This window comes from Nyctereutes procyonoides, unplaced genomic scaffold, assembly GCF_905146905.1.
Source record: "Nyctereutes procyonoides isolate TBG_1078 unplaced genomic scaffold, NYPRO_anot_genome, whole genome shotgun sequence".
Taxonomy (NCBI): Eukaryota; Metazoa; Chordata; class Mammalia; order Carnivora; family Canidae; genus Nyctereutes; species Nyctereutes procyonoides.
Window position 1 is genome coordinate 59,273,744 of NW_026575133.1, and position 25,485 is coordinate 59,299,228.

Genomic DNA, 25,485 nt, shown 5'->3' on the forward strand with positions numbered 1-25,485 from the left:
TTTCTTCTCTCAGTTTTATTATTTCCTTCTTTCTACTAATTTTGTTTTTGTTTTTTTTTTCTAGTTCCTTCAGGAATAAGGTTATATTGCTTACATTTGAGATTTTTTCATGTTTCCAGAGCTGGACCTATATCACTATAAACTTCCCTTTTAGAACTGCTTTTGCTGTATCTAATAGATTTTGGAACATTGTGTTTCATTTTTTAAAAGATAAAACACAAGTCAAATGTATTAGATTTGTCCACAGTCAGCAATGGTGATCTTCTTGCTGGTACTGCCATTCCTGGGCCAAGAGTGCTCCATGGCTTCCACAACTTTCATCCCCTCTTTCACCTCACCAAAGACCATGTGCTAGCCATGTGGCCAGTGCAAATGAAAAACTGAGAACTGTTTGTGTTGGGTCCAGCATTTGCCATGGATGAATTTCCGGGACCAGTGTCCTTCAGGATGAAATTCTCCCCATAGATGGACTTACTACCAGTACCATTATAGTGTATGAAGTCACCACCTTGCCGCACATAAATCCTAGAATAATTGTGTGAAAGCAGGAACCTTTTAACCAAATCATTTCTCCTCAGTGTTTAGAGCACAAAAGTTCTCTGCTGTATTTGGAAATTTGTCTACAAAGAGCTCCAAGGAGATGTGGCCCAAAGACGTATTGTCCATGGCGATGTTGAAGAACACAGTGGGGTTGACTGTAGCTGGGTGGCACTAGAGGCTCTATGGCAGCAGCATCTGCAAAGCCTATGTTTTCATTTTCAGTTGTCTCTAGGTAGTTTTTTAATTTTCTTTGAATTTTTCATTGACCCATTTGTTATTTAGTGGCATGTTTTGTTTCCATTTTTATGTTTGCTGTATTTTCCACTTTTCTTATAATTGATTTCTAGTTTTAGGTCATTGTGGTTGGAAAAGATGCTTGATATGATTTCAATCTTCTTAACTTTATTGAAACTTGTTTTGTAGCCTCATATGGTCTATCCTGGAGAATGTTCCATATGCACTTGAGAAGAATGTGTATTCTTCTAATTTGGGGCTGAATGTTCTATATCTATTAGGTTTTTCTGTTCTAATGTATCATTTAAGACCAATATTTCCATATTAATTTTTTGTCTGGGCAATCTATCCATTGATGTAAGTGGGGTGTTAAAGTTTCCTACTACTACTGTACTGTTAATTTCTCCCTTAGTGTCTTTTAATATTTGTTTTGTATGTTTAGGTGCTCCTATGTTGTTTGCATAAATATTTAAAAGTGCTACATCTTCTTGTTGAATTGATCCCTTCATCATTATACAATGATCTTTGTGTTGTTACATTTTATTTTAAAGTCTATTTTGCTTGATGTTTGTAGCAGCATTATCTACGATAGCCAAATTATGGAAAAAGTCCAAGTGCCCATCAACTGATAAATGGATAAAGAAGATGTGGTGTATATATACAATAGAATATTACATGGCCATAAAAAAGAATGAAAGCTTGCCACTTGGCAATGACATGAATGGAGCTAGAGAGTATAATGCTAAGTGAAATAAGTCAATCAGAGAAAGACAAATACCATATGATTTCACCTATAGGTGGAATTTAAGAAACAAAACAAGTAGCAAAGGGGAAAAAAAGAAAGAGAAGCAAACCAAGAAATAGACTCAACCTTAGAGAACAAACTGATGGTTACCAGGTCAGAGGTGGGTGGGGGGATGGCTGAAAGAGGTGACGGGGATTAAGGAGTACATTTGTTGTGATGAGCACTGGGTGTTTTTTTTTTTTTTTTTTTTTTTTAAGCACTGGGTGTTGTATGGAAGTGTTGAGTGACTGTGTTGTACACCTGAAACTAATATAACACTATATGTTAACTAACTGAAATTTAAATAAAAACTTAAAAAACAAAAGATTTTAAACAAAAGATTTATTTAACTAACTAAAACAATTTTTAAAAAGTCTATTTTGTCTGATATGTGTGTCACTACCACAGTTTTCTTTCCATTACCATTTGCGTGAAATATCTTTTTATTTCCTTTCACTTTCAATGTGCTTATCTTTAGGTTTGAAGTGAATCTCCTGTAGGCAGCATGTAAATAGGTCTCTCTTTTTTTTAAGATTTTATTTATTTATTTAGGGATGGGGGGGCAAGGAGCACAGGGAGAGGGACAAGCAGACTGCACTGAGCATAAAGCCTGATGTAGGGCTTGATCCCACGACCCTGAGATCAAGGCCTGAGCCAAAACCAAGAGTCAGACACACTTAACTGACTGAACTATCCAGGTGCCACCTTTTCTCGTTTTAATCCATTCAGACCCTATGTTTTTTGATTGGAGCATTTAGGCCATTTACATTTAATTATTGATAGGTATTTACTTATGGCCATTTTGTTGATTGTTTTTGTAGTTCTCTGTTCTTTTGTTTCTTCTCTTGCTCTCTTACCCTTAGATGAATTTCTTTAGTGTTACATTTGAATACCATTCTCTTTATTTTTTGTGTACCTATTACAGGTTTTTTGTTTGTAGTTACCAGGATGTTCATGTATAACAACCTATATATGTATATAACAGCCTATTTTAAATTGGTGGTCATTTAAATTTGAATGCATTCTAAAAGCTCTACATTTCTCCTCCCCCATTTCATGTTTTATATTTTTGACATATTTTAAATCTTTTTATTTTGTATATCTCTTAATTTTTTGCATTTATACTTGATTTTACTATTTTTGTCTTCTAACCTACACACTAACTTTATAACTGATTGAACCACTACCTTTATTATATGTTTGCCTTTATTAATGAGATTTTTTCTATCATATATTTTCTTATTTCTAGAAATGGCCTTTTCTTTTCCACTTAAAGAAGTCCCTTTAGTATTTATTATACAACTTTCCTGTTGGGGGGAGGCATGACTGCTGGGAGTGTACTGATTTGCGGGACTATCCCCATGCCTGGCTGGCTGCATGGTCCTTCCATAATTCCTAAGCTGGTGGGTGGGGGTGGCCCCCAGCCTGGTTGGGTATAAAGCCCGGTTGTAACTGCTATCGAGTGTGCTGGTGGGTGAAGATATTGTCTTGTCAACTACAGTTCTTGCCAAGATGCATGGTTATGCATGGCTGTCAATGGGGCAGGCCACCTCCTGTTAGTAGTTTACAAGGAGGATTTTAAAATGTTGCCTTCCAGCTCCAGGATCAGCACAGCAGATCAACTTAGCAAAATGCCTGCTGTCAGGGAGAACTTCGCTGCCTCCTCCCTCTCCAGCAGGGGTTCCATTATTAGTCAGTGGGTCTCCATCACCTATGGTCTCTATCCTTTTCAATCTGGCATTTTTGTGCTGGTTTCTAGGTTGAATCAGTCTATGAATGTGTCCTTTAAGAGTGGGTTTTCTTTTTCCTTCAGCTCTATGGTTTTCCTGGAGCTATTCCCTGGTGTTTTTCAAATCCATGTGTTTTGGGGGCCTTTCTCTCTGATGCAGGATCTGAGGGCTGTGGAACCTCCTTTGTCTCTTTGGATGCTTGCTGTCCCTTGTTGTGGAGGCTTTGTTGATTCAGTTTCTAAGTCCCCTTCAGAGGGAATTATTCCCTATGTAGTGGATTTGTTGGGTCTATGAGAGATGAGCTCAGGATTTTCCTATATCACCATCTTGAAAACCATTCATTGAATTACTCAGCTCTGGAACTTTGTTGGTATCTTTGATAGCAAGCTTATTTTAGTCATGCATTTTTTCCCCCTGTCTTAAGTTATTTGAATTTTCTTGTAGCTCACTGATTTTTTTCCCCAAACAGTTATTTTTTGGTTTAATTTTTCCAGTTTTATTGAAATATAATTTATATACATCATTGTATAAGTTAAAGGGATACTGCATGGTTTTACTTACATATATTGTGAGATGATTACAGTAAGTTAGTTAACATCCATTATCTCCTATAGATACAATAAAAAGAGAAAGCAAAGAAAGGAAAAATTTTTTTTTCCTTTTGATAAGAATTCTTAGGATTTTCTCTCTTAACTTTTCTGTATACAGCATCATTAACCATAGTCATGTTGTACATTATATGCCTAGTACTTATTTATCCTGTAACTTGAAGTCTGTATTTTTCAACCCCCTTCCTCTATTTCCTCTTCTCCTACCCACTGCTTCTGGTAACCACACATCATATCTTTTTCTGAGTTTTTTTTAAAAGATATTTGTTTGTTTGTTTATTCATTCATTCATTCATTCATTCATGAGACACACACACACACACACACACACACACACACACAAAGAGAGAGAAAGAGAGGCAGAGACACAGGCAGAGGGAGAAGCAGGCTCCACGCAGGGACCCCGATGTGGGACTCGATCCTGGGATCGAGGATCAGGCCCTGGGCCGAAGGTGGCGCTAAACCGCCGAGCCACTCGGGCTGCCCTTTTTCTGAGTTTTTTGTTTGCTCATTTGTTTTATATTCCACATATAACTAAGATCATATAGGATTTGCCTTTCTCTATTTCACTTACCGCAATGCCCTCAAAGTTCATCCATGTTGTTATAAATGTCAGGATTTCCTTGTGTTTTTAAAATTTTTATGTTTGATTTTTTAAAAAAGATTTTATTCATTATTCATGAGACACACACACACAGAGAGAGAGGTAGAGACACAGGTAGAGGGAGAAGCAGGCTGGGACTCGATCCCGGGACTCCAGGATCAGGCTCTGGGCTGATGGAAGGTGCCAAACCGCAGATCCACCCAGGGATCCCCGTTATGTTTGATTTTTATTGTTTTAAAGATTTATTTATTTATGAGAGAAAGAGACAGTGGATGAACAGGAAGGAGGGGCAGAGGAAGAGGGAGAGAGAATCCTCAAGCAGATTGCTTGCTGGGCATGGAGCCCAGTGCAGGACTTGATCTCGGGATCCTAAGATCATTACCTGGGCTAAAATCAAGAGTTGGCTGCCTAGAACCACCCATGTGCCCCCTCTGTGTGTGTGTGTGCACATGTGTGTGTGTGTGTGTGTGTGTATGTGCGTGCGTAGTGTGTGTGTTTATGGCTAAATAATGTTCCATTGTATATATTTGTACCACAACTTCTTTATCCACGCATCTGTCGATGGACACCTGGATTGTTTCCATGTCCATGCCTATTGCAAGTAATGCTGTTATAAACATGAGGGTGCAGATATCTTTCTGAATTAGGTTTTCTCAAAACACTAAGTTTGAATTCTTTATCATGTAGATCATGGATTTGAACTCAGGTGTTGGGAATTATTATTTTCCTTTTGGTGATGGCATATTTCCTCAATTAGTCTTATTCAGATGTGTGTTCATTGTTTAGGATTTCTGTGGGTTGACCTGCTCCACTCTCTCTCCTGTGGCAGAATTCTAAATTCTTTTTTTTCCTCTTGTTCTTACAACTCACCAGGCTGGCTGCTGGAAACTTCTTTCTACTTTCCAGAGGATGGCACTAAAGCACCAGTTTGTGGTTTTTCCCTCGCTGACCCTGGTTTTTCCCTCTGTTTTCCTGAGAGCATTCTAGTTACCAGACTTGCTCACTGCAGCACCCAGGAGCAAGTCTGAGGATCTGGGGGTTAGCAGAGGTAGGGGGTGTTGGGGGCGCAATGTGAGGGTGATCCTCTGGTGGGTTACTCCCAGAGGCTTGTGTGCAAACTTTCTGCTGAAGTCCTGAAGCAGTCAGCAGGGGCTCCGTCTCCTCAGACTGGTGGTCATGCCTCAGTACTTCGGGTGCTGCCAAAGAGAAACAAGACTTCTCTGACCCTAAATGGCACAGCTGGGAAGACAAGCTCATTATTGGAAAATTATTATCTTTTTTGTGTGTGATGACGTTTCCTTGATTTTTCATGTTTCTTGTAGTTGTGTTGCTGTCTTTACATTTGTTGTAGCAGACACCTACTTAAATCTTTGCTAGTCACCTTTGGATGGGGTATTCTGTTTGATGGTCTTGTTCTTTTTTTTTTTTAAAGATTTTATTTATTTATTCATGAGAGATACAGAGAGAGAGGCAGAGACACAGGCAGAGGGTCAAGCAGGCTCCATGCAGGGAGCCCGATGTGGGACTCAATCCCGGGTCTCCAGGATCATGCCCTCGGCAGGTACTAAACCGCTGAGGCACCCAGGGATCCCCGACGGTCTTGTTATTTTTTTTTTTTTTTTTTGACGGTCTTGTTCTTAACTGAGGCTTTCTCTTTGTATTGGCATATCTACTCCACTCTTTTTGCTCTCTCCTTTGGCAGAATTCTTAAGCTTTTGTGTCTTTTCTGGCTCTTGCAACTTACCATGTTGGCAACTGGAAACCTCTCTTGTTGTATAGAAGGTGGTGGTAGAGCTTAACTATCTGGTTTCTTCCTTAACCATGGGCCACGGCCTGTTTTCTGAGCCCACACCCTACCCATGCTTTCGTGTTTCATACATGCATGGGGGAAAAGTGCACACTGAACAGTAAAATGCACATGCTTTTCTAAATAAGGGGGCCAATTACATAATTATTAGGAAAGAAGGCATAGGTAAGATTAAGGCACATAATTTTGCCAATTAGTTAAACATTAGTTGCAATAAATACCTACGGAATGAATGTCACAGACAAAGCAGTGACTTTTTTTTTTTTTTTTTTACATTTTAATCCTTTATTAGAAACCATGCAAACTTTAATACAAAAAAAATAATTCAAGTGCAATAAGAATCTTCATGTCAATACAATTCCCAGGATTTCTCATCATTGCAGCCATCCCAAGAGCGGGCTTAGCTGGGACACTCCTCCACAGGCTGGCCCCACTTCTCCCCCATCTCCAGGCTGTTAGGGGTGGGGAGATGGCCTGTCTTGTACCTTTTTCAATTTCCATACCTGATTCCCAATCACCCATGTTGAGCTCTAGACAGCTTGGGCTCACTGGTAACTGAGGGCTCTGGTGTCCTAGGCCTGCAAGCCTGGAGGACTTTGACCTCCATAGCCCTTCCCTGTTTCTACAGGACTGAAGCATCTTGTACAGCCATTGTTTCCTCTTTTTAAGAAACAGAACACAATTACTAAGCTGAACCTACAGTGAAGATCAAGGTCCCTCACCTGGATCAAGCCCCAAGTACCAGACAGGTCAGTAGAGTCAGAGATATCTTGACAGTGATGATGCCAGGGACTCCTTAACTGCTGCCTGAGCTGGCTGATGCTAAATATACCTTCAGCAACTTAAAGATGTTTCCTTGTTACTCTAGCTGATTAGGATTTTGTTAAAGGAGCCTGTATTATGTGCTATCAGTTGCAATTTCAATATCTCTTGAGATGACCAGAGGTTGCCCTCCTTCAATCTGCTGAAACTTATTCCTTAGTAGTTTCCCTAATAAAGTCTTCTTCCATTTCTAGGACAAAAAGTTTCTTGGTCACAAGACATTAGGCTTTCAGTACAGTGCCTGGCTCATTTTACTAATGTTTATTTAGGAGTTTTGGATATGGATACATATTTGAAGTTCAGATTAACTACTTCTTCCTTCTTTTTGTGCTAGCCTTTGGAGTTTTCTTCTTCTTTTTTAAAAATTGGGTTAAGATATGCATAACCTAAAATTTACCATCTTAACCATTTTTAAGTGTACAGTTCAGTGGTACTAAATACATTCACATTGTTGTGCAACCATCACATCACCCATTCCCCTAACTCTTTTCATCTTGTTGAGTGGAAATAATGCTGTAGCTCTGTACCTCTTCTCCCCATTTTCTACCTCTGTCAACCACAATTGTACCTTTTTGTCTTCATGATTTTGAAAACTGTAAGTATATCATATAATGTAGGTATATGAGATATCCCCAACTCTCTGTTGATCCTGTGTGAAAACTTGTTTTGTTCTTCATTTGACTCATTCTCTAAAACATATAATTCAGCCTAACAAGATAGCATTGCTAATAAAATCTTATTTTCATCCTCCAGTTAAATTCTGTATACATGAATCAATGGTCAATCTTAACCTGAAAAAAATATGTTTCACAAAATATAAACACTATCCACTAAACTCCATTCGGTTTTGGTTATGCTTTCTCTTCCAAAATGAAGATACATTTACTTAATCTAAATAAATTAACACTCAGTATTTATTTTCTTAGTGTTTAATTTTCTTTAGATGTGACTATTTAGGGGGATTAAAAATTTAACTACTTTTATATCCTGCATTATTTAACTTGAGTTTTTATCTAATATTCTATTTGTATTATAAATGTTTTTAAAACATTTTTCCATATGGATACTTCTATTTACTCTTATTCTGTCTAGCAAAGATTTGGGACTCACCAATATGTTTATAGAAGATAATGCTAGCTGTTTAACAAACTGACATTGGATTTTGCTTGGAGCTGATAAGCAAACTATATATCCAAGCCTCTGATGCAGGTAGGCAAGGCCATGCCACTGAGGTCTAGCCAGAAAGTGTGAACAGAGGTGGTGGGTAGTCCTTCCAGGCCTGGTCATAAGAAAGTTCTATGTATATTCCTCCATGTTCTTTCTCTCTTCTTACTGAATGGGGTAAAAATGACATTTATTACATTAAAAGCCACAAATTGGAGATGGCAAAGTCACTGTTGGCTGGGTTCTGAAGTGACTACCTGGAGATAGACTTAGTCTGCTAGAGACATCTTTCCTAGATTGTACATGTTGGTATGACATAAGGTTCTGTGTACGTTAGAGATTCTGCAGCATGTTTGTTACTTTCTATTTTAATTAGTGTTACCAATTAATACTAGGATTCATAATATGAGGTAAGACAAAAGGAGAAAGTAAAATAGGGTGGGGACAATAGATTAGGAATGAGGCAAACAAAACTAAACAAACCTCACAGCTATACTTAACTAGGAGAGGGGTACAGATTTGGCTCTAGGAAAACTAGCAATGCATGAGACTAAGGAATTCTGATTAATAAGCAAATTACAATATAAGAAAATAAATGTGAGCAATTTCATAAGACAAAGTATGATAATGTAGAGATTTCTCTTGCCATTCAGCCTAAAGTAATATTTATGTAAAGTGTTTCCCACAACCTTTGGGTCAATGTTCTTAGAATGTTTCAAAGTCTGTTTTAATAATGCTCAATATATGCTGATGGCATTACACTGGGGCTTCTTGTAGTAAATATAATTTGGATGGGGTAAAAATGAAATAGTTTAAATATACATCTCTCAACAGAGCTAGATTGATAGAGGAGTAGCTATAATATTATGTGGTCCAGTAGGCTAGTCCCTAAAAACTAACTTCATGTAGCCATTCTTTGAGTGCCAGTTGAATTCACAAGCATATGTCTTATCTGATATGTGAGTAGGGTTAGCATTCTTTTATGAAAGCTGAGAATCCCAGTAATCATGGGTGCCATATCAAAAGGTCTTCCCTCCTTGGTGCAAAAGAATGTCAAAAGAACACAGTTTATGTTTTAAGATTTTTTAAAAAGTGAAACCCTCTCAACATTTTTGCTCCACACTGGACCCAGCTTTGATATTACAGTAGCTTTTCTTGTTTAGAATTTATAATCCAGATGACATGTTATGGGGCCTCTTAAGAGAGGACTCCATCAAATTAGTCAGGAAAAACTCCCTGAAGGAGGCTATACTCAAGTTCAGTCCTGTAAAGTTCAGTGAAGAACCCCAGAAAAGATCATTTCAGCCACAGAGAAGAACATGAGAAAAAGACACTGGCAGGAAAGAAATAAGGGCTGTTACCTCTTTAAAGGATGGCAAAGGTCTCCTTAGAACCAAAAGGTTTAAGTGAGAAGAAACTTGAAGCGATGACAGAAGTAAAAAAGGAGTCAGATTATCAAGGACCAAATATACTATTCTCAATAGTTGATTGTATCTAAATGGGGAACCACTGAAGATTTTCAGCAGGACAGAGCCATGAAATTTGTATTTGAGAAAGAGCAATTTGAAGAGTATGGAGAATAGGAAGGCCAGTAGCTGGAAGTTCAGTCTGAAGGCTTAATGCAGTCGTCTGTGGAAAATCATCACAGTAGTGGTGATAATAGTAGTGAACCTCTGTTAGGCTGAAAGCTGTTATGGATTATTTCATTTTATCTTGCAACAAACCTTTGAAATAGGTGTTATCTCATGTTTATCTTACAAATATGGAAAGCTACACCTAATAAAGTCACACTGCCACCCAAATACACATTTTGGATATTTGGATCCAAAGCCTTTCACCAAAGTCCACACTGTATACTAAACATTTGAATCAATCCATCAATAAATCGTATTAGCTCAACTTCAAAATGTGTCTCACAACTAGCTACTTCATTCTCCCTCCAAGCTGCCACCCTGACCCAGCCACCATGTTGTTAGCCTGAATCATTGCAGATGCCTCCTCATTGGGCATCCTTGCGGTCGTCTCTATACTGTCCATGTCACTCTCCTTCTTACTGTCCCAATGGCTTCCCATCACAAGGTCCCAAGTGAACTGGCCTCCACCTACCTTTAAATTTGAGTTTCATGGGCTTCTTTCTGAAGTGGGAACAAGGCCAGCTTACTTTCTACTCACAGCTTTTACACTGGCTATTTCCTCTTTCAGGAATGCTCCTTTCCCCTGTCTTTCTCTGCCAAGTTTCCTGTCATCCTTGATCCCTCTACTCAAATAACCATGGTCTCTTGACTAATTTCCTACATGGAACTCACTCTAAAAGGGATGGGAATGTGTATGTATTTATATATGTGAGGAGACAACTTACTTTTACATCTTCTCAGTTTACACTTTCTTACCTTATATGGTATTTTATTCTTCCTTAGGACTGGTCATTTCTGATTTCATCTACTATTTTTGAATTTTTCATAATATGGCTCCAGAGTCTCACTGTACTGTTTTCTTCATGTACTGATCACCATAATTCCTCCCCTTTGAAAATGAAGCTGAAGTTAAAAGAAATGAAGTAACTGGTCTATCAGTGAGTAGCAGGGCTAGATTTTAACTCATTTCCAGTGTTTTTCCCACAGACCTGGATATGCTTCTTTTGAAGAGCAAGGTCATAGTTGTTGGTAAGCAGTTTAGCAGGGGACAAGTTATACCTTAACTTCAAGCTTAGGTTTATTGATATTTAGATTTATGAACATCATTCATAATCTTTTCAGGGGCACCTGGGTGACTCAGTGATTGAGCATCTGCCTTTGGCTCAGGTCATGATCCAGGGGTCCTGGGATTGAGTCCCACATCAGGCTCCCTACAGGGAACCTGCTTTTCACTCTGCTTATGTCTCTGCCTCTCTCTGTGTCTCTCGTGAATAAATAAATAAAATCTTAAAAAAAACCAAACCCCCACAAAATAATCTTTTAAAAACAATTTTATATCTATTTTCCCATTTTTCCTTAAAACTGTCAAGGTAGACAAGATGTCAAATTACTCCTATTTTATAGATGAAGGAGACACAAAAAAGTGACTGCCTGAAATGGCAGTCTTGTATTTCAGGGGTAATACTTTTTCCATTAAACTACTGCTTAGTTAACTAAATAATAATATTTAATTAAGCTATTGGTATGCAAAGGACCTGTGATCAAATTAAGAACAGTGAACCTTTTTTCAATGAGTTGGGGTTTACTTTAAAGGCTTTCCTTTTTTTTATTGCTTGCATAAAACTTAAGTTTTATTTCTATTTTTTCCTCAAAGCTTTAAAAATTTTTTAAATTTAAATTCAATTTGCCAACATATAGTATAACACCCAGTCCTGTTCTAAGGGCTTTCATAGAAAAATCACATTTATGGGGACTTCTCTGTTTAAAAAGAATATGGTCAAAAAAAAAATATGGTCAAGAATTAACATGGCACAATGGCAGAATTACAAAAGACATGGCTAGAGAAAAATCTGGATCAATGAAACACTGAAAATTTGAGCATAATAATATTTCTAAGCACGTAATACATTTATAGAACTTAGCATTCAAGAATGGGAATAGAAAGATAGGTGTTTAAAAAAATTAGCATAAAATTTCAAATGCCAAAGATACATAGATATTAATAAAATATTAATAATTGGAATGTATCTAATATTCAAAATAAATGTTATGGAGGATACTATGACTTTCCATAATGATGGAATCCTGGAATAGATTGAGTATAATAAGGTCAAGGCAAGAGTGTTAAACATTTATCCAATAATTCATTGTAAAGTAATCCCTTTTATTTTAATATCCTGAAAGAAATTTTTACCTCAATAAATGATTACACCTAGGAAACTGTACTAGTCTGCTTTGTCTATTTTCTTGGGGTTGATTTTGCTTTACAGAAAACAACTATTAAAATTTCTTTCCTATGGTAGTGTTAAATCACTGTATGTATACTTGAAACTAATATAAAACTGTATGTTTAACTGAAACTAAAATAAAGATTTAAATAGTCAAGCATTATATAGATACATAAAAGCCTAAAGCAAGTAACAAAAGAAAAACTAACTCCAAATCATGTGTGCACACTGACATAAGTGTATCGGTATATTCCCATATGATGCTAGGGAGTAAACAGTTGGTGATGTAAAACAGTGGTTTCCAAGTAACTTACTTAATCAGACCTTTAGGGGGCTCTAGAAACCTTCATTTTAAACAATAGCCCAGAGGATTCCAGGTTTTGATTAAAGTGTGGTTTGAAGAAACATTTTTAACTTCCATTGTGTGCCAGATTACATCCGCAGTAATTGAACAAAAAAAAATAATCTTTTATTTTTTCAACGGTAGTTGAAAAAGTAATTTTCTTATACAAATTATTAATAGACACCTAAATGCAATGTGGTTGAAATATGGAATCCTGTGTATTTGGTTGTATTCATAAAGATAAGTATGCTAATGAAAAGCCATATAACAAGAAGCAAAACAGCAAACTCAAATACAAATGAAGATATTTCTCTGAATTCTGTGTTTTGTTGACTATCAAAGACACCAATCTTTTAATTCTTTTCTTCTACATTGTTCTGCATGTACATTCTCTGCATCTGACCAGATCCCTGGATTTTATGTCATTTTCCCTGTGACATTTCCCACAGATATGTGTCATTGGCTGCTGCTTTAAGGGTTGAATGTCCTTCTGAGTGTCCATTGTTTGTCCCCAAGGAGCATGGAGACACTGCTCACTCTGCGCTCACAGTTTTTGACTTGTCACAGTGTCACCAGGATATTCCGTTTTTACCACTATTGCAAAATTACCTTCCCATCACATTTCTCATATAAATACAAATCTAGATATTTTCATCATGACATGTGTCATACTCATGCAATTCCACAATAAAGACAACAAAGATAAATTGGGTATTTCAATATGATATTAAAAACTCAATGATGGGCAGCCCCAGTGGCTCAGCGGTTTAGTGATGCCTTCATCTCAGGGCCTGATCCTGGAGACCTAGGATGGAGTCCCTCGTTGGGCTCCCTCCATGGAGCCTGCTTCTTCCTCTGCCTGTGTCTCTGCCTTTCTGTGTGTCTCTCATGAATAAATAAATAAAATCTTAAAAAAAAAAAGAACTCAATGAAATGCTCTGGTTTTGTTTATGTTTCTTATAGTCCTGTTCTAAATAATGGATAGAAAAACATTATTATTTAAATTACCTTTACATGTTGATGAAATCCCAGGACTTTTGGACACCGAGGTAATGAAAAAAAGCCTGCATCAGATACTCCTCAATACAGAGTCTATAATAAGCAAATTATGTAGCAGCATATAGTTCAAAGTTAGACAGAACAAATCCTTTTCTTTTTTATATCAATTGGTTAGTTGCTAAGGAAACTGGTTTAATATTATTTATTTATTTTTCCCTTTATCTCACCTATTTTGATGTTCTGCAGTAAGTTATCATCACTGTCAATTCATTGTGCTTCCCAAAGACTGCCTATCCTTTTATATCCACACAACAGTAGTCAACTCAGATCAGTTGTGTACTTGGTAATAGAGGAGTATACTTAAGTTGAGTAAACATTTGCAATTGTGACAATTTCTGTTTTCTTTCTTTTCACATTGAACGGTTTTGATTGCTTTGAAAAGGCACACAGCTCTAGCTGTCTTCATTTCGGCTATGTCAAAATCATCACTGTCAGGGTCATCAGGGTATTTTATGTGTTGGAATGGTTTGTTTGTACATTTGGTGCTATGTCAAACACAGACTTGGAGTTCTAATTCTGCTGAAAACAATATGCTGTGAATGTTCAAACTCAAAAAAGACAAAATGTGACTTGGAGTCTGACCACATGCAAGACCACAACATTCATATATTTATAGCTGATATCAAACATTCAAAACACAGAATTTGAGACAAGATTTAGAATGATTAAAATTCAAAATATGATGTTTAATCTTACTAAATAATTTAAAAATTTATTCTTTAGAATCAGAGTGGTGGCCTCCAGGTAAGATGATACTTTTAATGTTTGAAATTGCTATTTGACACATGTCACATTTATATAATACAATCCTTTTTCACAGGAGGTAGAATATTAAGCATGAGTTTTAGCTGTCAGAGAAAATTTCACTATGCTAACTTATATCTCTAGAAGTAAAAAGAGATGTGGAAATGAGACGTCAAGAATATTTTCGTGACTTCCGATTCTAAAAATGTGACAAAATGAATATAACCTTTATATTTTTAAAATGTATTGATATATTATTTGAAAAAAATGCATGCAATGAGATCACCTAAACCCATCAGAGGCAAAATTTGCCTTTCCTGCAGCTACATGTAGAATTGGTTGGCCTAAGCCTCATGTTTTTAAAGTAAGAGATGGTCTTTTATTTCCCTGATAGTCATCGAAGCTCCTTTATGATGTCACTTGTATAGTATTATAACTTTTAAAAATGAAATAATCCTGGGGCACCTGGGTAAATCAGTGGTTGGGCATTTGCTTTTGGCTCAGGGCATGATCACAGGGTCCTGGGATTGAGTCCTACATTGGGCTCCCCACAGGAAGTTTGCTTCTCCTTCTGCCTGTGTCTCTGCCTCTCTCTGTGTCTCTTATGAATAAATAAATAAAATCTAAAAAAAAAAAAAAGAGAAAGAATTCTAACTACATTTATTCTATAAAAATTAAACAATTTTTGAAGGATAAAGAGTCATTTAATGATAGAGGGGAAGTCCCTTTTATCATACTTGAGGAAAATGCTAACTGTTGCATTTGGGTTTGAGGTTCATTTTTGGGGGGAAGGTGAAGTTCATGATCAAAATTTATGTATTTTACATTTCTTATTTTGTTGTATGTAAGGAAGAATGAGCTCAATGTGAGTTTTGTTTCATATTTACCTGTAAGGTAAATTTAAATTTACCTGTAAAGACTGTAACCATGTTTTCTTTATAAATACTTCTGTTTTATTAATTAAATATAACACCAAATTGAAAAAATTATGTAGGCTGATAATTTCATATATATGTATCAAATTCTAATTAGCATATAATGGCTTAGAAATGCAATTAAAAAGGAGCTAAAGATAAGTTAGTCATTCTTAATAATATAGTAGAGCAATTTATTTATCACTGAATTTCTTGGAAAGTAGGTAAATGTTAATCTATACTACTTCTTTTTTCCAAACAATGTACACATTATTTTTCCACGTTTCCTAAGCTAGTAGTAAACCCTCATGAATGTTAAATGCATTTTAACATTTTAGCATTAAGCTAGTACAGCAGAGCTGTCTAAAGCAGAGATCTTGCTGGATATAAAAGCACATAGAAATTTCAGCCTGACTCAAGAGTTTTAGCCAAAATATGTTAGAAAATATGCTTTTCAGATATCTCCCACTTTTCTCTAATTGGTGAAAAATTGAATAGGACATTCAGATTGAGATCATTTTACCCTTCTTTTAAGGTTAAAAAAAAAAGTCATTGCTAGTTGTGGGAGATGCCAAACTATAGCCATTATTTTTCAGATTAAAAAAAAAAGTCAGAATTGCCACTAGATGTGCATGAGAAGGGAAGGAAGGAAGGAAGACAGTAAGAAAGAAAGAAAGAATGAACAGATTTATCATAGGAATTGACAGGATAAAGGTCATAGGGATAGGATAAGGAGATAATTTGGAAAAGATCTCTATAGAAGAGAAACAGATGAGACATACTTACTTGACATCTATTTTTAATTCTCATGAAAATAAAAGACAGTATAAAATTTGAAAACTGCTATAATTTAAAAGACAAGAAATCTGGAAAATTTTAAGAGAAAATTTTACAGAAATAATAATATTCCATAATAGTTTAGTCAGAAAAAGTGATAACTAACAGAACAAAAATGTAGATACTCTGTGGATAATTTTGTAATATTAAGGGCAATGACAAAGATGCAATTGTAGGCCTCTTGTGCTATAGGAAACAGATTCACTAAGGTCACACAAATAATCATAAGGCTAATATTATATCAAAGTATATGTGAAAAGGAAGTCAGGCTTCTTGGGAAAAGAATAGGCACAAAGCAGTTCTAATGAGTTAAAGAAGAATCTCAATGCAAGTGGAATTTACAAAAATTGGATGTAATATTGTCATCTGGAAACAAAATTTAATTTGTATTTACTATATAGGTATTCAGGTTTTCCAGAGAAACAGAACTGATAGGATGTGTGTGTGTGTGAGTGTGTAAAGAGATTTATTTTAAGGAATTGGCTCACATAATTATGGAAGAGAGCAAGTTTCATTATATGAGGTATGAATTGTTGGCAAATTGGAGATCCATGAGAACTAATGGTTAATTCCAGTCTGAGTCCAGAGTCCTGAGACTCAGGAAGAGCCAACGTTTTAGTTTGAGTTTGAAGGCAGGAAGAAAGCTGATGTCCCAGTTTGAAAGCAGTCAGACAGAAAGAATTTTCTTTTTTACTTGGGAAAGAGTTATCCTTTTATTCTATTTAAGGTTTCAACTGATTGGATGAGGCCCACCCACAGTAGAGAGGGCAATGTGCTTTACTTGGTCTATTGATTTAAATGTTATTTTTGTTCAAAACACTCTCACAGAAACACCCAGAATAATATTTGATTAAATAGCTGTGCACCCTGTGGTCCAGTGAAGTTGATACATAAAATTACTGTATATTGAAATTTTGTTACTTATATAATAAAAAGGGAACATGTATGGAGACAATAAATATTTTTCAAATAGACATTCAATATCTCACTTTTATAAAAAGCAACTGCACAACAATAATTCCTGGTATTTGCTAATCATCTAGTTATAGGAAGTATTCATGGTTCATTACCGTGCTACTAAGTGGCAAGCCTTATACCATGTGTTTTTTCTCATATATTATATTTCTGATAATCAATGCAATAATATTGATACATTATTAACTGAACTCCATAGTTCATACTCGGGTTCACTCTGAGTTGTATCATACTATTGGTTTTCACAAATGTATATTATCATATATTCATCATTATAGTACCACTCAGAGTAATTTCACTGTCCTAAGAATCCAGTGTACTTCACCTATTCAGCCTTCCTTCTTTTTCACAAACCCCTGAAAATCACTGATCTTTTTGCTGTCTCCATGGTTTTGTCTTTTCTAGGGTGTCATATAGTTGCAATCATACAGTATGTAGTTCTTTCGCACTGGCTTCTTTCATTTAGTAATATGTTTAAGATTCTTAATATGCCTTTGTGTGGATTGATAGTTCATTCTTTTTATCACTGAATAATATTACCTTATATAGATACACCACATTAATCAATTCACATATTAAAGGATATTTTGTTTTATTCCAGATTTTGGCAATTATGAATAAAGCTGATTTTTGTTGGCTTTGTGTGGACATAAGTTTTGGTCTCATTTGGCTAAATACCGAGGAGCACAAATGCTGGGTGCTATGGTAAGTCTATGTTTAGCTTTGTAAAATGTAACACTATGTTCCAAGTTAACTGTCCTATTTTGCATTCCCATCAGCAGCCAGTTCATGTTGTTGCAGATTCTCATCAGCATTTGGTGTTGTCAGTGTTTTAGTTTTAGGCCATTCTACATTCTAGGGATGTGGTGTTACCTCATTGTTTTAATTTACATTTCCCTAATGATATATTAAATTGAGTAATGTTTCATATGCTTATTTGCCATCTATATATCTTCTTTAGTGTGATATCTCTTTAGATCTTTTATTGACTTTTTAGTAGTGTTGTTCGTTTTATCTTTGGTGAATTTTAAGGTTTTTTGGGAGATATATTTTGGATAACAGTCCTTTATCACATATGTGTTTTGCAAATATTTCCCCCAGTCTGTGGCTTGTATTTTTTTTCTCTTAACAGTGTCTTTTACAGGCAGAAGTTTTTAATTTTAATGAAATCCAATTTGTCTAATTTTTAATGGATTGTGCTTTTGTGTTGGACACTAAATCCAAAGTCATCTATTTAGATTTTTAATGTTTTCCACGAGGATTTTTGTGGTTTGGCATTTACATATAGGTCTATGGTCAATTTTGAGTTAATTTTAGTGATAGATATAATATTCGTATCTAGCCTTAACTGCACTGTGTGTGTGTGTGTTCAATTTTTCCAGCACCATTTGTTGAAAAGGCTATCTTTTCCCCATTAGATTTGATTTTTCTCTGTTGTCAAGTTAGTTGACTTTATTTGTGTAGTTTCATTACTGGGTTCTCTCTTCTGCTCCATTCATTTGTCTGTTCTCTTACAAATACCACACTATTTTGATCACTGTATCATTATAGTAAATCTTGAAATTAGGTAGTGCAAGTTCTCAGACTTTGTTATTCTTAAATATTGCATTGGTTATTCTGGCTCCTTTGCCATTCCATATAAACTGCAGAATCAGTTTGTTGAAATTCACAAAACAACTTACTGGGACTTTGTGGCATCTATGGATCAAGTCGAAGGGAGCTGATATCTTAACAATACTGAGTCTTCCTCTCCACGAACGTGGACTATCTCTCCTTTTGTTTTAAGTAATCTTTGTTGTGTTCTTAATTTCAAGTTCCAATGGTCGTTGCTGGTATATAGGAAAGAAATTGACTTTAGTATATTAATCTTGTATTCTGCAACCTTACTATAATTGCTTATTAGTTCAGAGTTGATCTTCTTACTTTTTATCTATTTTGGAATAATATTAAATCACTATACAAGTGTTCACTGATAATACTATTATTTTAAAATAGAGATTAAAAAAAATCTGTCATGCTAACCTTCCAGATTTGTAATGTGTATAACAGAAGACCATATCAAATTAGATATTTATTGATTATATACAGTTTATAAGGTGCTATGCTAAGTATTGTCCAACAAAGTGAAACACATTGAATCAATTTAAAGTATTTCCAATCCAGGGGAAAATAAAAAGATACTGTTTCAGTTATTTATTAGGGCATAACAATCCACCTGAAATCTTAGTGACTTAAAACAATGACTTATTATTTTGCATAATCGTGGGAGTTGAGTAGGTCATTCTTTTACCTATGTTATAGGAAACTGGTGAGTGGGCTGGGCTAAGGTTGAAGAAAATCTCTTTCATGTGTTTGGGTCTTGGTGAGGACCATAAATTAGAGCACTTCACTTTTTTTTTCCTGAGTGGTCCCTTTTTACATTTGGTGTATACTCTTCCAGTGTTTTTCTACGTGGGTCCTCTTTAAGCAAGGAGAATCTAGAGATTCTTTTAGTATAATAACTTTGAATTCTAAGGGGGAGTTTTCCAAGGAGATATGGGCCAGTGTTCAAATACTAATCAAACCTCTTCATATATCACACTTGTTAATATCCCTTTTTACAAACAATAATGTTGCTAAGTCCAGGGTCATTGTAGGAGAATATGAATAATATGAATACTAGAGGACAACATTCATTGGATTGCTACTGTAATGGTTAATTATACACCTGCAACAATAAAAAGGGAGAGTAGATTATTATTTTCTAGTGGGGTTTAAAAGTCAAGAATGATTATTTCTAAGTGAGGAATAATGTAGGCCAATGATAAACATAAGATTTGAGTCAATAAGATTTCAAATTATAGACTTGATAGTTTTCCAAGAGTTGATAGCATTTCAAGTGGAAAAAGCATTAAAAAAAAACATGGAAATCCTCCCCTGCTAAATGGATTTGCAAACAGTCTGATTTAAATGCAACATACGCAATGAGAAAGAGCAGAAAAGGTTAAGATCTGGAGGTAGATTGAGGCCAGATGACTGAGAACCATGAGTGTGATCTTGAGGAGTTTGAATTTTATTTTGTAATACTTTTTGGGCAGAAGAGAAACAAAATTCGACTTATAAATTAGGAAGACTATTCTAATAGTGGGGTAAATGGTTAACTGAGTGGTATTAGTTGTTTGTGGTGGAGTTGGAGGAAGAAGGATTCAGAATTTACTGAGAGAAAGTAAGAGTTACTGCATACTACCTATGGTGTACTCATATTTGATAAAAATTTGGCAAATCTGGTCTGGAAAAAATAAGATGTAAGAATTTCAGGGAGCCATGGTTTGGAAAGGAAGGAAGGAAGGAGGGAAGTCATGGGAGCTGGATCTCTAATTCTAATCGGGGCTCCTCAGTATTTATTCAATACAGTTTAGGGACAGTTTCTCTTAATTTGCTTTTAGTATGATCACATGGATAAATGGAAGCTTGTATTCAGGGCTTAATAAGAATTTTTTTTTCCAGGTAAAACAAGGAAATACAAAGGATGTCTTATGGTGGACTATATCTATGCGAGGGAAAAAGACTCTATATAAAAGTGGAATTCTTCTCCCTTTAGTGTGATACAGAGACCCTAGAAGGAGAGATTAAATTTGTAGGGCAAATATCCAAGGTTATTTTTCCCTAAGAAATAGAATGGGCAATGGAGATTTGGTGAAATGCTAACAGAAAAAGCAAAGTGACAATAGAAGTTGCTGGCTCACCAGCCTGGTTTCCTTTCAAATTGAAGACAGGTGTTTATATTTCCAAGATAGTACAAATCTGATTCCTAGGTTTTCATGATGACTGCTCAGCTTAAGTGGACAAAAGCACTGTAGAGCCTTCAGAGTTGAGTTAAGCCCAACACTAGAGGGAAAGAGAATAGGAAAAGATTTGGCTATGAGCCTCAAAATGGTAGAGAAGCCACAAAATAGATAGTGTTTCTTTCTTTGTATATGATCATCAGTTATTTCCCTGGTAGAAGAAGGTTATAGGTCAATAATGATGAGCATTGACAGTGGCCCTCAAACAATGAGGGCATTAGGGACACCAACATTGACACAGTAAAAAAAATCATATAGATTTTGACTTCCCATAACTTAATTACTAATAGCCTATTTTTGACATAAACAGTCAACATATATTTTGTGTTATAAACTGTAATCTTACAATAAAGTAAGTTACAGAAAATGAGATGTTATTAAGAAAATCATAAGAGAAAATACATTTACAGCACTATACTATAAAAAAAAATCCGTGGGTCAGTGGACCTGTGCCATATAACTGTATATGAAGCTGCTAAATCTTCAGATGGGAGTTAACTCCCTCAAATGATTTGATTTGCTAACTGTGGTGATGACTGGAAATTATAAAAAATGAGAGAGGGAATACTTCTCTTAAGTACTTTAGAAGGACTGACTAACAGCAACTCTATGGTTATTGGGGAGGCCATAGAAGCAAGTGTGAATAGGGAAAGACATAAAGGAAAGAAGTGAGAGAGAAGAAAGGGAAGGGGGGTTGAGAAGATGAATATTTGAGAAAAGACAAAGGAGCAAGGCAAGATATGCTACTTGAAAGAGAAAAAGGAGAAAGGTCACAATTGACATAGTAAATATAATTAAGGGATAAAAAGGTGCATGTAGAGCATTTATAGAAATATTTTGGTGTTATGTGCCATGTATCATTTTCCTCGACCTCCTCTGGAAACTTTTAAAAAATTACTTTTGAATGAATAGGTATTCCTACTTTTATTTTCCTTTTACTTTTAATGAAGTCACAAAAATCTGGTGGTTTAACAATGTCAAGAATTGAATGTGTTGATTTCATCTTAAATCCAGGAAAGTCAATATATACTATCCCAGTTTTGATATAGATAGTGAAATAAAGATGGGTTCTAATTGGATTTTAAAAGACTTGAATATAAAAAAATATTTTAAATCAAAACAAGATTCTACACTTTGAAAACAAGAGAGAAAAAAATAGAAACACCAAATGAAAGTAGGTCATATAACAAAATAATAAAATAAAACAAGGTACAAAACAGTGCATAAACTATACAATAGAATTAAGACATTATCTACTAAGTCAGATATAAAAATTAAAATCATTGGTAGAAAAATAGAAACTCCAAGGTTTGCCAAACATAATGTAATATAAAAATCAAAATTAAAATCATGTAAAAAAATAAAAAAATAAAATCATGTCAATATAAAATGGATATGTTCCTTATCTTCCTAAAAACCTGAAAAATAAAAGACCTATAAAAGTATAATAGGAAAATGCAAACAAAAGACAAAAACAAAAGTGTGTATCCCAATATTAATATAAGAAACAGGAAAAATTTATTTAGAAAATTAAGAGAAAAATCATATAATAGTGATATCTCATACAACTACAATAAAGACTTATTTATTTATTTTTTAGGATTTATTTATTCATTTTAGAGAGAGAGAGAGAGAGAGCATGAGTGGGAGGGGCAGAGGGAGAAGGAGAGAGAGTCTCTAACCGACTTCATGCTGAATGTGGAGCCTGACACAGGGCTTGATCGCACAACCCTGAGATCACTACTTGAGCTGAAACCAAGAATTGGGCACTTACCCAACTACACCACTCAGGTAGTCCTACAATAAATATTTGAAAGACAGAGCTTGTCACATGATTTTTTGGTCTTAAATAGTAAAGCAGAAAAAAATTATAAATTAAGATTTGTTTAAAGCATAAGAATTAATTGATAAAAAACTAATAACAATGTTGGAATTTCTCTCATGTAAATTAGGTAGAAAAAATACCAGCATAACCATTCTGACTCCTGTATTTTATAGTTTTTTTCCCTTACATATTAGATAACACAATAGGAAATATTAAAAAGCAAAAGTATAATAGGTAAGTAAAAAAATTCAATAAATGAAAAATTCATGAGAATCAATTAAATATTAGCAAACCACTCTAAATAGTTACTTAATTTAATATCAAAACCAAAATACTTTTGAAAAAGTGTACCTGGCTTTTATAAAACAAATATTTGTAAGAAATATAAAAGAAGCCTGGAGAGCTATTTTCCTGTTACTGTAACTTTCATAAAGATACGTATGTCCCCACCAAATTCCCCAAGACTTAGAAAATATAATATTGTTTTAATTAACTAAGGAGTTTCAAAAAACAGAATAAAAACATCTAAGATACATTTGGAAGGAGGGTATTTTAAAGTTTTATTTTATTAATGTGCCAGCCTTTCCCAGAGCTCAAATCCTTAGAAATGACAGAGAATGAATATTTATTAAAAAAAGATAAGCAAAATGTATGGTTACCATGACAATCAGAACAAGTTTCAAGTTGGAAGAGAACATTTGCAACTAGGAAAAACCACCAGGAGCAGAAAGGCAATGAACCCAAAAAAGTACCCAGGAGAGAACTTCAGGACTCAGAGCAGTGGCTCTGAGGGAGCTTCAGGCTTGCATGTGGGTGACACTGGAGCACTCTGGGATCTGGAATATTAACTAGGAGATGTCTGGGATCGTATGAAATCAACACTCTTACTTTGTGATACTGACATTGACCAAGTCTTTGGCTCTAAACAAAATGATTTTTTGTACAATACTCTACAATACAATACAATGCCCCAGGGAGAAGCAGTATCTGCACTATATATAGTTGGAGACTCAGGGCAATTTGCCTGCAATCCGGTGACACCGAGGAGAAATGGCCCTCCGTGCTCAGCTCAAGCTGGTTTACTTTTCCCTGCAACCCATCTCGTTCCTTCTCACCATCACTATTAAGACATGGACCTTACAAAAACATAAATGGGAATTTAAATTTACAGATAAGAATACCATAAGAACTATACTCCTCCAAATGAAATAGAAAGAGCATTCAATAAATTGAAAGATTTTACATCTACATATAATAACATTGTTGACAGAACAAATTTAAAAGATAATAAGTACTCTTGAGAGTTGAGAAAAAAAGGAATCCATATTTGCATACCTATCAGATCTATGAACTGAAAAAGGTTTAGACTGAACTGAATATGATAATTAGTTTACACTAAAACAAATGATTTAGACTCATCAGTTATTTAATTAAACTGGAGATACTTGGAGATCCTGGCTAATAGGTTGCCGGCAATTCTGCATGGGACGATCAAGGAACCAATGGCTTTTTGGAATTTCTGTCTAGGAGGTATTTTTGGTCTAAGCCGGAGCTAACTCAGCATGGCACATTCTAAATCCTGACAGGATGCCACTAAGGATTCAGAGTTTTTACGGGAGACTTAGTTTCTTTTGGAAAACAAGCAGATATTCAAAAGTCACACTTTTAAGATCTGAAATCTGAATATCTGAATAATTTTTCTTCAGCATTTTAATAAATTACTCTTCAAGGGTTCTTTTTCATTTTATTAAAGATAAATACACAGTCTCAAAGACAATGTATAAATCAGGATATGGTTTTGGTTGCTGTATCAGAGACTCAAATAACAACAAAGATAATAGCTACTTATATTCTTGCCAGCCATGACTTTTGCAGTATTTTAAGAATTTATTGTTTGACAATTTTAGGTAGCTCCATTAATCCTTGACTATTTTATGTCTTCCAGTACTTTATGAGCCAACTAGAACATTTATCTTGTTTCAGAAAATGGTACAGTTGTAGATGAGCTATTTTTAACTGTCCTAGAATTTAATCTCATTATTGTTATCAGGATAGATTGATGACTTAAATATAAAAATAAAACTTCTGACACTATACCACAATAAAGTCAAAATTTTTCTGACAAATAGATGAGGAGGGAAATTATAACTTAATAAAATAAAATAAATCACAAGAAAATCCACATATGTGACTAAAAAAATAAAAAACCAAAAAACAAATAATTGGGGAAATATACTCCAATATGGTTGCATTTTAACATATATGTATGAATATATAATCGGTAAAATGTGAATACACACCTATACACACTGATGCTAGGATGCATTTGACATTCTATGTTTTAGTATTTTCTCATTTCTAGTTGTATTTTTAGTATCTTAATTATTTCATTTTTTCTACTTATTTAATCTTTCATATAATATTACATGGCATATTTCCCTTTGAGTAGTTTTTTATGCTTATCACTAATTTTATACTTATTACCAATTTTTTCTTAAAATTTTAGGGCAGTCTAAAAGATATAGGTAATTCTTGGCATTGGTTTTTGAAGATAATGTGTTATAACTTTAATCTGATGAGCAATGATTCCTCAACAGCTACTACTGAATCTCTGGTTGCTCAATAATCAGTAAGTGGAGAAAACACCCTAAGCACTTACAAAACTTTAAAAATTGCTTATTGGTTTATTATTTTTTTCTGTTGACAGTGTTATATTGAGGAATTCTATGACAAAAATCTAATGATCTATTCAAAAATATTTAACATTTTAAGTTTCATACTGAAGGATTAAATTCTACCAGTAATATTT

The 25,485-nt window shown here is 34.8% G+C and overlaps 1 pseudogene; it reads right to left on the reverse strand.

The window, feature by feature from the left end:
• Positions 1 to 231: 231 nt before the first annotated feature.
• On the reverse strand, positions 232 to 6,946 carry LOC129523206 (peptidyl-prolyl cis-trans isomerase A-like; annotated as a pseudogene).
• Between the last annotated feature and the right edge of the window lie 18,539 nt (positions 6,947 to 25,485).